The 11,924-nt window shown below is 43.4% G+C and overlaps 1 protein-coding gene across 1 annotated transcript in view; it reads right to left on the reverse strand.

The window, feature by feature from the left end:
* The window catches only part of TRPS1 (transcriptional repressor GATA binding 1), a 217,784-nt gene extending 206,329 nt beyond the window's left edge, over positions 1-11,455 (reverse strand). Inside the window, exon 1 of the mRNA XM_086741187.1 lies at positions 11,355-11,455. The gene's annotated coding sequence lies outside the window, so the exon portion shown is untranslated. The remainder of the gene's footprint in view (positions 1-11,354) is intronic.
* Between the last annotated feature and the right edge of the window lie 469 nt (positions 11,456-11,924).

An 11,924-nucleotide genomic window follows, 5' to 3' on the forward strand; every position in this document is an offset into this window, starting at 1 on the left:
TGATAATGCTTAAGAAAGTTGGTTAAAAATGCCCCCATTTCCAATTCAAATTCTTATTAATTTACTTGAACTATCTCATGTTGCAGTGAACAACATGAAACCGACAACTAATTGCAAAAAAATAAAATGCAAACTAATAAAATCCATCACAGTTCAGACACGATACACTGAGCAACAGCAGAAGAGCCAAGGGTTAACGTCAACCTAAGCAATCACACCACTGTGCAATTTCTCTGATGTTGTTAAAATACTACTAATTACCAAAAAAAAAAAAATCAGATAGTGTAGAAAAGCATTTAATTTACTATGCTGCAACTCTTTGCAGTTTGGTTATATCAAAAGAACGTTCTGGGGACAATGAAAATCACTGCTTCCCTTGGCCTGTCAAAAATATCCTGATGCCCACCGCATGGCATACAGCTTTACAAGGGCATTACAGCCTGTTTACGTGGATATACGTGTAATACGGGAGCTTCAGTCGCTCCGCTGCTGTTTCTACGAGCCTTCCTGGGAGCAGTTAGTGAGGAACAAGAAAGCACGGCCGCAAAGCCAGTGAGCAGCAGCAGGGCTCGGAAGCAGGTGCACTACCTAAACCTACTTCTAATTTTCATTTCCCTCTGGGAAGTGAACTGATTTCAAACCAAAAGAATTGCTTTTAAAGGTGATAGACCAAACCATGGTCCCACCGAAGGGCAGCTTTGCGTGGTGAAATACTGCTTTGACCATCCCGAGCGAGGCAGCAAAAATGCAAGATGGAGCCTTACAAAATGTTGTCACTGTGTCCTAAGTGCAATAAAACTGCTTTAAAGTATCAAACAGTAAGAAAGTGTAACACAGATCCCCAAAACCCACAGTTCTCTCTCAGTAAGCTGCAATATAATTAGGAAGTTTCCCGACGGAGATCAGATCTTACTCTAGATGAGGTTAGCAGAAGTTTTGTCCCTTGCAAGTACGGGGGGAGATTACGGCCATTATGAGAGGGGTTTAATCAGTCTTTGGTCATATCTAATTTTCCCCAAGGTTGCCAGGCAAAGCAGGCTAGATTCACTTTCATAAAAATCATTCTCCTAAAAATCAAACCAGCCCAAACATCAGAAAAAAAAATAAAAATCAAGTTATGCTAAACTTTGTTTTCTCACTAGCAAACTTCATGTCATAAACAACTGAAGGGGCAGTGATGAAAAATGGATTCTTGCCTAGATTTGCAAACTTTTCCAGGAGTGGTAATATCCTGCATTTGATGACATCATGAAACTAACCACAAGTAAAAGTTGGGTTTCAATTTGTTCTACTTTTCCCTCATTAGTCTCTGTGTCAGAAATAGAATAAGAATCCTCATTAAGTCACATTAAATTCTTTAAACTCATTAAGGGCTCAGAGAAAGAACAATACAAACACTAGTGTTTTTGTAAAAAAAAGAAAAAAAAATTATGCAACACAGATGGACTTTCATTTCCATGTATTTTTAGAATGCATGTATGTGCATATAGCAGCCGACGGGCTGGAGGGAGAAACAGGGAGGCAGAGTAACAGAGACAACACGGCAGGGCATACCTTACATATGACAGAATGGCACCTAGATAAAAGTGGGCTATGTGTGATCACTTCTGACCTGATATAGACGAAGTGCTTAATGCTTTGTGTCCTGAACAGTGGCAGAGCTGGAGTCAGAGCCATACCCCACATTTCTTCTCAATTTCTTTTCCATGGAGAAGACATCCTTGAGGGCCACAGAGCCAGCAGCAATCAAGTGTCAGTCTGACTTTTTGTCCACAGACTGCTTTGCTGCTGCTGTAGTCTAACAGAGGAAGCAATACTACTGGATTATCGCGGAAGATACCTCTGCTACTCATGCTTACGGACTTACACGTAAGATACATGTGTGTGCCGAATTTCAACAGTCTTTGAGAGTATCTCTGGGTGTGCAAAGGGTGGATATTTGTTAGAAGATTTATTGTAGCTGAATGACTCAGATATATATTGTCAATAACTTCTGATCTTACCCCCAATAAGACTGGAAATATGAGCTCAACACCACAAAATTATTTACATTCCTACAGTATGCTCAAACAACTATTACAGGATTAATTTAGTCCATTATATATTTTTTTTTTATGATAGATGTAACATGCAAATAGGAGTTTAGTTCTAAAGAAAACTCCAGATCTGAAGAACGTGAAAGGAGACTCAATCAGGTGGCATAAATTTCAGATATCAGTAGCAGGCCACGGAAAGAAAACAGTATATCGAGTAGATGGGAGACTCTGGTTACTGTTTCTTTCCTTCCGACCACTGCGACAGCTGAAATGAGGTGTGGGATTTGTACTGCCAGCCCCCAGACCAGAGCACCCAGCGCTGGGTGCCAAGGCGGTGCGGGCAGGCAGCTGCCGCTCGGGAGCTCTCCTCTCTCTAGCACAGTCAGATACTGTTTACCTGCAAGGCACATGGTAAAGCTAATCTATTTTCACAAGCTTTTGCCTCAGGTATTTGGGGCAAGGTTTACTTTATTAATTGTGTGTGTGCGTGCATGTCCATATCTATGCGTGCAGGAGGAGAAAGCTCGGCAACAACCGGCATGTATTGCATTTTTGGTTTATACTCTGTAACTGCAGCCAGAGAAGGTCTGATGGGTATTTTTAATACACCTAAAAAGGAGAACACTAAATAGGAAAGCAAACTATGTTCAGATTAGGAAGCTGAAACTGGAAGTATCTTTCTTTCACTAACTGAATTCATGAAGCAATGTTTCATCTGCATAGTAAGTTTTGGATGATGTTCCGCATAACTCGCAGCATTTTCTTGAAGAGCGGCGTGTGAGAAAGTTAAAAAGAATCACTGTGGAAACACTGAAAACCTTCTACCCCCAAAGAAAATTGCTTTATCCTAACTCATTTAACTTCCATTAAACATTAAACCACATCTGCACATAGGAATTTTAGGCGATACTTAACTTCAGTATCTACTTCAAACTTTTTTTTTAGATCAGTTGAGAATTTGTTTTTTAAAATAACCCCAGTAAAGTCTCTAGGATATTCAAAGGCAGTCTGCAAGGTATCTGTCTAGGCAGAGTACGCTTTTTTTTTTTTTTAATTAACTGCTACCAAAAATTCCCCCTTGCTTTATTTTGTGAACCACCAAGCTGTATGTTTAATTTTTAAAGTTTCAGTATGTATTTTAGACTTGCAGACTTTGCAAAGTAGGTCAGGAATACCCAAAGGATACACACTTGAAGGCTACAGATAGCAGAACACACCATTTACGGCTTTGTATATACACATACATACACATTCTATATAATATAGATAGATAGATTCAATGATTTAAACACATTACATCTATACTGTGTGTTTCAAGAACATTCAGATATTTACATTGTTAGATCACCACTCATTTTAGACCTACACTAGTGCCAGCTGCCAAAAAAAAGTACACAAATCAAAATATGTTACCTTTGTTCAAACAATTCTGCTGTTCATTATATAATAGAAACTGTCATGCTTAATCTTCCAGGAACCAAGAACTGGTGCATTCTTGGACCAGAGGTGGCTTGAAATAGTTTGAGGCAAAACTGAAGCATATTGTTTAAGTAAGTCTTGCTGAGAAATACAAGTGCACTGATGATTTTTAACATCACCTTTTACAGACCTTTTTTTTTTTTCCAGATATATTAGTAAACTAAAAATGCTGGCATGTTTTCAAAATGCAGAGAGATGAACACATCGGTGCTTTTTCTGTAACATTTTTACAATATCAAATTCTATATTTCCCTCTGCATTATCAGCCTCACTAAAAGTAATGGGGGATCTGAGAAGGATGCTTGAGAACAGATGTCACAATGAAGTAAAATGTACCTATAAAAATTACATGTTGACTTTGAGAATACCCTAAAACTACTTTTTTCCTTGGGAATTGTCAGTATTATCCAAGTACCCCAAGAGTTGTTTCGGGCACTACGCTACAGGCTGCAATGTTCATTTTCCATTAGAGATGAAAAAATTGCCAAAAGTAGCATTCAAAAATACATCTACAGCATGATATAGAGAAATATAGAGAAATGGCAGAAATGCCTTAAAATCTTCAGAGTTGGAACTGTTTAAACTCGTATTTTAATCTGAGAAAATGCTAAAGAAAAATAAGTACACATCACTTATTGAAGAAAGTTTTACAGCATCACGACTCCACGACTTCTTCATATTTTTAAGACTACAAAGGAAGTATTTTACAATTTCATCTTTAACAACACAGATTATACAATATTCATCAAGCGGACACAACCTTACTTACAGACAGACACAGAGACACAGACACACACAATTCTGCAGAGGCCAGCGCTGCAGCCTTTACTGAATTCAAAAGTCCCCCTGATGTCAACGAGTATTTTTCAAGAATGAGAATTGCAGGATCAGGCCCAAAAAGTGCTTATGAAGATGAGATGTTACTTCAACAGATTGAATGTTAGATTAAATATAAAGATTGAGGCAAGACAAGTCTGGGGTTTAAACCCTAGGGAGGATTGACATTTAAAGTGTTGCCACTGAATTATAGCTCTCCGCATTGGGTGGGGTAACCTCCTACTGGGTGGAGTGTCTCCCCTAAAGGAAGGGAAAACTGGCACAAGCCAACTTGGTCTTTGAACGATTTCCCTACTTGCCAACTTATGAAGTCGTCCTGACGTCAACTTCGTCAAGAAAGTCTATTGCCCAACTCAGTCTTTTACCGTAGAAAGTTCGCTTGTGTTCAAAACCCCAGCAGACGTAGAAGAGAAATTACGAAAATAAGCCAGAAAACTCTAAACAAAATAAAGAAATGAGGAAAGAAAATAAAACAGAGTAGACTGAGTTTTCTTAACTATAGATAAATTTTAAAAAGCCTTTTGTAGGGCTTTCTTGTTTCTAATATCAGTTTAATACAAATAGATACAGATCGCTAGAGACTATTACTAAACGTATTTTAAAATATGGTTTAGCTTTAAAATCTGGGGTGGACAGCGCATAGAAAGTAGCCGCTCTGCAAGACAGGATCTCTCCTGTCTTCTGCAATGGGCAGTGAATATCTTCCCAGTCAGCGTCACTAACAGGTGTAAAACGCTCTCATACTACAAAAATAATATTCACTGAACTGCACCAAAGGTATGTTTAACACATCATTCCTCTCTGAATCAAAATAAGTTGTCTCTCCAAAAGAAGATTTCGAGTGCTGGGTGAGAGACAAGAGGTGTGGGGGGAATCAAACCAAAAAAAGAAAAAGGATAAAGCATCTCAAGATGTCCATAGGGGAAATAAATAAATAAATAAATAAACCAGAAAACAGTTTAAGTTACCGTAACCTGAAATGCACCAGCCATCACAAAGAGCAATTGGAGAAATCCAGCAGAGCTCAGCAGGAAAGATTTTTAATAACAGATTGAAAAACAAGAATAAAAATAACTGCATCAACAGGGCCTTTCTTCCTCAGGCCACAAGCCCGTTTTTACTTGAATTTTTAAAAAATGGCAGTTTGGCCACTAAAACCAATCCAGAACATTATTAAAAGTTAAAAGCTACCAATTACTTCTGTCTGTTCTTTTAAAGCAAAGTTTGGCATTACGTCAGTTGGTTTAAAGAAAACAAGAAAGAGAGAGAGAAAGAAGGAGAGAAAGTTTCCTGCTTGTATAAATTAAACCACCAGGGAAGGTGTCTAGCCACTTGTAAAGCATTTATTACAGGTTTTTAAAGGGCTAGTAACATTTTAAAAATTAAATATTTTAAAATAAATTTAAGGGGGAAAAAAAAAAGTCAATCTGAGCCTGGAAAGAAAGCAGACTCATGAGAAATTAGACATGCGTGAACCACAGCTAAGAAAATAAAAATTACTATTAGGACTAAACCTTGCAATTCAAAATAATTCTATTTTCAAGGCAGAAATAATCCTATTGTAGCTGCTGCACTTGCGTGCATTTCCTATGAGCACGGAAAAGTTGCACCGAACTTCACGGGATAGAGCCAACTGGGTTCTGGAGGAACGTCCTACGGAAGTGCCGCTGGTGGCAGCTACGCGATTTAATGAAGAATTTTCTCTCTATAGCTTTTCTAAATCCACATACAGAGATCTGCAGTAGGAGTAAGATTCCTTAGTCAATGCAGCAGGACTGTAATAAAAAACACTGATAGAAAGATCAGCATTTTCTGTTACACTTTAGCTGCATTTTCCACTGGTGCTGTTATTATTAAATTTTAAAGAACCACTTTAAAGGTACTAGAAAATAAGAAAGCGATAGCACAGAAAATGAATAAAAGATAGATGGCTATTAAACAAAGTTTCTTACATGCAGCTATGCCAGTTCACTAAATCACAGTCTTCTAAACCCCATGACGCCAAATCAGAGCCTCCTCTGACTCCGGACGACACATCAAGTGGAATGGTGTTCGGTTGTGCAACGCTTATGGGGTGTGACAAAATGTCCACTGGGGACCTGAATTGAGAGCGTGGCAGTTATTCTCCCATTGCTCTGTGCTTCATTTGAGCCTTGGTCTGCACGAGAAGAAGTCAGAATAACATGCCATCGCTTCTCTCCCCCCCCGCGCTCCTCTGCCCCAGCAGCATTTCTTATGTTCTGGGCACGTATACAACTGGCTAAGGAGCCGCGTTCTGGAAGGCCCTTTATTGATTAGGTGCAAAACAACATCAAGAAGGGAATAATAATAATCTGAAAAAATGTAGTTGCATGTCTTGCCCTTGTAAACATTTACTATTTAACGGTGCAATTGTACTTTAATCCTTCACATCATCTGATATAACTCATTACGTGCTTTTTCTTTTAATTAGCAAACACGCAATCCAAAAAAGCAAAGCCCAGAAAGTTTTCTTACGTACCAAAAAAACTGAAGCGAAAACAGTCTTAATCAAATATTCTCTGTTTGGATGCAGGCTTATCTTTTTAAAGTCAAAAGCAAACTTCATTGGCACAGAGTAGGGAAAAGAACTCCATAATTCATGACAGGACTGAGAAAAAAAGTTCTTCTCCTTCTCCAGGAGGACTGGAAAGGGCACTTTTATTTATCTTCTGGACAGACTAAAATAGTAGAACCTAGACCAGATATGCTGTAATTAATGTATCCAAAGGTCAACAGGCAATGGTATTTATACAATAGATGGCTGCAGACTATGATGGTTATAGTATTAATCACCAGTATTTGAAAATAGCATTGTTTTCTTACTAGGTAAGAACTTCAGAAAGTTTCAGAAACAAAAAAGAAACAACTTCTTTTTTTCCTCATACCTGCCTGCTGTTCTTTTTAACCAATTGCTTTTTGACTCGTGAGGTGTAACATTTGAGACAAAAATGCCCGAGTTTAGAGTTGCGCGGGACTGTCAAAACCAGACCCAGACTACCTCACTAGTTGTGTTGAGGAAACTAAATTAAGCAAGGGCAAACACTAACTGGAAAGTTGTCAGTTTACTGAATGAATGGCCTCATTTTACACACCAGTTAGAATATCTTAATCAGAATATATTTCTGTTCAAGGCCAATACTTTTACTACCAAGTGGCAGTTTGTTTTAACTGAAACTGTACTAAAAACGTAATTTATTTCCACTTTACTTTCACCTAACAAAAAGAGTTGTCAGATTCCCAGCCTGTCACGTTCAAAAATATTTAACCATAAACTTTCTCACAATGTCATAGCTGGTGTTACCCACAAACCTTTATTAAAGCGATACTGCCAGTGTGGCGGCAGTTAAGATCTGAGAATGTTTCTATTAAGATTATTACATTAAAATATTGTCAAGAGTTTGTAAGAGACATAAATATTCATACACATACGCCCCTCTCAAACTTAGAAGGAAAGTTCCACATAAAAAGAAAAATTTAAATACATACCCAAAGTTGCCCATTTGTAATTAAAATTTTGGGTTTTTCCTAAACGTCTTTGCTAATTTTTTAACTCTTTCACACTGTAATGTAAAATAGTTTTGTTTCAAAGCAACTGCCTGATAAAGTGCTAGAATAGGTAATTCGCATGAACAGAAAGTAATTAGTCATTGTTTGCACAATGCTTTGAAAATACAAAACCTTATGCGTCAACTAGCATTAAAATATAATGTGATTGAAACACAGAGATTTAACAAGCAAGCATTGCATCTCACAGACACCCGACTCCACACGCAGGAGTAAGTACTACACTGTTATTAATGCACAATCGCGATATGTGAATAATAATATTCTTCGCATGCAGCCAGAGCATGCATGATCATAGTGTTTACTATAAAAGTTTACTACAAATGATGGACAACACATGATAGAAACATAATCCTGCTAGGGATTCATAAAATAATACGCAATTTACTCAATCACCGATAAAAGCATAAGGCAACCCACAAAGCTACCGTATAAATTACGCTAAAAATGCATTAAAAGTATAAGAAGATAACCTGGCTGCATTCTAAGTGTTTGATGCCCAGAGAAGCCTCAGATCTCTGAACTTGTCATTTACATTTTTTTTCCCCTTTATTAACATTACTATGAAATAAGGAAAAAAATAAAGTCATACTGTCACAGGCAAAGACTGCCCAGTGTTACTTACAGCCTGTTTTAGAGGATCGCAGGCAAAACACGTAAACTTAAAAGCTGATGCAACTTTGCCCTTTACTTACTTTGTTGTGACTACGTATATGTAAAGTTTCAGAGAAAAGTTATTATATGGAACCAAAAAAAAGCAATAATCAGACAGAACAGAGTGGATTATGAACTGACTACTCTTCTCTAAATCTAATCTTTCTTGATCTTAAAAAGGTGAAGCAGACTCCTGTTGTCACAAACAGTGTGAGGATTGACTTGTATATAGGCACTGATGCACTACTGAACTCCAGTGTTACTGGTTCTGTGTGGCCAACCTCAAGCAGGTATACATTTTTCAAGAGGAAAAAAAAATAAAAATCCCTTTTTTTTTCCCCTCTCTTACACAGAAAGGTTCCACTTGTTTGGTTTGACCATGTTATTAACAAACTTTCATTCAGTGGTTAAAAAAGAAAAAAAAAAAAACCTTTCAAAGTGTTGATATCATTTCCAGACAGTCTTGTCAGCATCACAATTTACAGGAAATAGTTGATGTTCTCAAACAAACCCTGTATTTACTCATAGACCCAGAGTATGTTAAAAAAAGAAAAATTCCTCACTGTTTTGGAGGGCTTTTTCTAAATGTCACTCTGATGGAATATCTGAGAGAGCTGTCTAACCTAACACACACATATTGTGAACACGAGGCAAACACAAACTGCAACTCAGAAGACTACTGTAACTTTTATTCTCATTTTGTCCACGTCAGGAACTGGCTCTTACCACTACTTTCCTTTGCTGCCCCTTGCATTTTTAACTCTGGCAGTCTTCTCTAAATGTTCAACTTTTCCTAAAACCAACAGGAAAGTAACATGATGCCACCATCATCCATAGGATTCGGTCGCGGAGTTGAAGATGACTGCCCGGATGGCAAAGAAGTTGGATGGCTCCTTGAGGAGACTCACTGAACTCGCTTAAATAAAACCTGAAGCGTATTAAATTATTGTTTGTTTCAATCAACATTCAAAATGCGCTGTGTGCTGCAAAAGCAGCGAAGGCAGCACAGTCCGCCTAATAGTTTACACTCTTTTTACTAGGAAAAAAAAAAAAAACATTTTCCCCTGGGACGGGGTTTGTCGCCCTGGTTGCCCAGGGGTGCAGGGCTCCAGCCCTGCCAGGCCAGGTACTCGCAGTGCCGGGGGAAGGGGTGATGGAGGGGGGACGTCTCTCCACTTCAACTCATCGCTCATCCCCACAGCTCAGTCAGTACACTTGAGAAGTTTGCCATTTGCAGATAGAAAACAACCGATTGTGGGGAAAAAAAAAAAAAAAATAATAATAAAAAAAAAAAGATAAAACATAAGGGAGGCTAGCGGGCCCCACTAGAAACCGCGTGGGAGTGCCGGGATGTCTGAGCGCCTCGATTTGCAGCAGGGAGGAGGATAAACAAAGCCCCCGAAATGTCAAACCCCCTCGGGGAGCCGCTTGCGTCCCCGGGCAGCGCGGCGGAGGGCGGCAGCGCCCCGGGCCCGGCCACCCCGGTCCCCCCCGACCACCCCGGCCCCGGGGAGCCCACCGCCGCGCAGCCCCTCCGCCCCCGGCTTCGCCCCCATTCATTCCACCCTCTCGAAAAGCCAACGGGCCGGTGACCGCAGCGGGGGGCAGCCCCCGGGACGAGGGAAGGGGGCCACGGGGAAGGAAGGTGGCGGGGCACACACAGTGAGACGCTCCGGAAAGTTGTGGCAGGCAGGGGAGAGCCGAGTGTGGGGAGCAGTGCGGAGAGCAGAGCTTCTCCTTTAAGAGGGAAAAGTTTTACGTCTCTCTGCGCTCTGATTTCAAAAAAAAAAAAAAAAAAAAAAAAAAAAAGCCCAAACCAAAACAAAAAAAAAAAAAAATCACCACCACCATGTCGCCTTTTCCCCCGGTGTGACCGGGAGGGACCCCAAGTCCCATTCCCGGCGCAACACAGCTCCGCGCCCGGCCTCCCCCGGTGTGTCCCCGGGCAAGGAGCAGGAAAAGAGGAAGGGAAAAAAAAAAAGAAAAAAAAAAAGTTTTTCCCAAACTTACTACTCTTCATGATGGTGTCTCTGTGCCCCGCTTGTCATGATCCCCATTAAAACTTCCAGCGGCGGCAGGAGCGGCACGACTGCGCGACTGCAGCTCATCGGATGCAAACCCTCTTTGCTCGTCTTCCACTTCCACCCCCCGCGTCTCCCTTCCCCTCCCCCCGGAGCGCCCCGGTGCCGGGGAACCGGCGGCCGCGGAGATAAGGCGCGGAGAGGCGCGGAGGGAAGGGGAGGGCAGAGCCGCACCAACCCCCCCCACCCTCGCCGCCGCTCCCCTCCCCGCCTCCGGGCCGGGGGGCTGCTCCCCCTGCCCGCCGCCGCTGCTGAACTTGACCCTCCCGACTCCAGCGGGGCTACCGCGGTTTTGAAGTCGGCAATTTCCAGCCATCACACATGGCTTTGACCCACCGGCGGTGGGGGGCGGGGAGGGGGGGCGCACCGAATAAAGCTTCTGAAATCCGAGCAGCCCCCCGCTCCCTGCGATTGTGCCCACCGCCCGCTTTTGTTGTTGTTTTGTGTTTTGTTGGTTTTTTTTTTGGAGGGGGGGTGTATTTTTGGGGACGGGGGTGCCCCTGCGCTGCCCCCCCCCACACACACACCTCGAGCGGGCGCCGCCGCGGGCGCCGTGCCCCCGCCACCCCCCCCCCAACCCCTCCGCGCCCGCCGCCGCCGCGCCGCCCCCTCCCGGCCCCCGCCGGCCGCGGCGCCCTCCCCGCCGCCGGGCCGCCCCCGCCCGCGCCCCCCCGCGCCGTACCTGTTGATTAACCGTCAGCAACGGCCCCGGCAGCCTGGAAGATGGTGGAGCCGCGGCGTGAGCCATGAACCGTCTCCTGCTGCCGGCGGAGTTGGCCGCGGATTATGTGGCGGTGGCCGGGGAGGGAGGGAGGTGGGGGGGGCGGGGGGCCGCGGCGCCGCTGCCTCCCCCCTCGGCCCCGCTTGGCGGGGAGGGGGCGACGGGCCCGCCGGCGGGCGGTGCGGGGCGGGGGTGGTGACGGGGGGGGGGGGCGCGCGGCGGGGCGGGGGGCGCGGGCCGGGGCACGGCGCGGCGGCCCCGCCGGCGGCGAGGCGGCGGCCTGGGAGCGCGGGGCGGCCGGCGCGTTATCAGGACTGTTATCGCTTGTCAGGACCTCCGTCTCCCCGCATTACGTCAGTTTCAAGACACCAACACTATTAATATCAAAGGAGCCTTGGCGGAGGAAAGCGCCACCCCAGACGGAGCGCCCTTAAAGAGACAGCGCAGGCGGCCCCGCCGCGCGGCCCGCGCCGCCCCCCGCCCGCCCTCCGCCCGCCGCGCGACGCGGCCTCCGCCGCCGGGGCCACGGCC

Source organism: Chlamydotis macqueenii, chromosome 2, assembly GCF_036417535.1.
Source record: "Chlamydotis macqueenii isolate bChlMac1 chromosome 2, bChlMac1.mat, whole genome shotgun sequence".
Lineage (NCBI taxonomy): Eukaryota > Metazoa > Chordata > Aves > Otidiformes > Otididae > Chlamydotis > Chlamydotis macqueenii.